The sequence below is a fragment of the Penaeus monodon genome, chromosome 31 (genome assembly GCF_015228065.2).
Source record: "Penaeus monodon isolate SGIC_2016 chromosome 31, NSTDA_Pmon_1, whole genome shotgun sequence".
Taxonomy (NCBI): Eukaryota; Metazoa; Arthropoda; class Malacostraca; order Decapoda; family Penaeidae; genus Penaeus; species Penaeus monodon.
Window position 1 is genome coordinate 20,445,910 of NC_051416.1, and position 651 is coordinate 20,446,560.

The 651-nt window shown below is 32.9% G+C and overlaps 1 protein-coding gene across 2 annotated transcripts in view; it reads right to left on the reverse strand.

Annotated features, from left to right (window-relative positions):
• Nucleotides 1-651, reverse strand: part of LOC119593076 (putative gamma-glutamylcyclotransferase CG2811) — a gene marked incomplete at its 3' end in the record, with an annotated part of 7,750 nt that overhangs the window by 6,928 nt on the left and 171 nt on the right.

Here is a 651-nt window from a genome sequence, read left to right on the forward strand (position 1 = left end):
TGGAACTTAGATGATTAATGACATAATGACAAGGGTATAATAATAAATAATGATTTATTACTTTAAGAAATATAGCCACATAACATAGAGAATATCTTGTATGCTAAATTGAGACGGAAATAGTAAATGCTAATCTACAGTAAAAGACAACCCAAAATTAACCGAAAAGAAACCATGCTATTGTAAAAAAAAATCAAATTGGCTCCCAACGTTGTATAAATCAACTTGCGCGCATGTAAGATAAAGGCGTAGTTATTTATTACAAGTTCTCCCAGTGGCTCCAGCCCTTGCGGCGCCAAAACGCTCGGCCAAATATTTATCCTGACATAGGGTCTGAAGGCATTTCTGGTGACCTATCATCAAGCCTTATGTCACTAGAGTATATGTGGTCCATTGGTCATACCTTACCCCTCTTTGATATTTTGTACATTACATGTTTCCTAAATATCCTACGTTACATAATTTTTTTTTTTTTTTATATTACTATTCTACATTTCATGCAAAAAATTTCCCTTGTAATATATGGCTGCTGAAAACTGAAAAAAATCCCTATCATTCTTACAGTGAATAAAATAATGGTTATATGCTTACAAACGACAAGTTATCACAAATATTCTTTCTCCATAAACCACCACTGAATACGAGATAGTT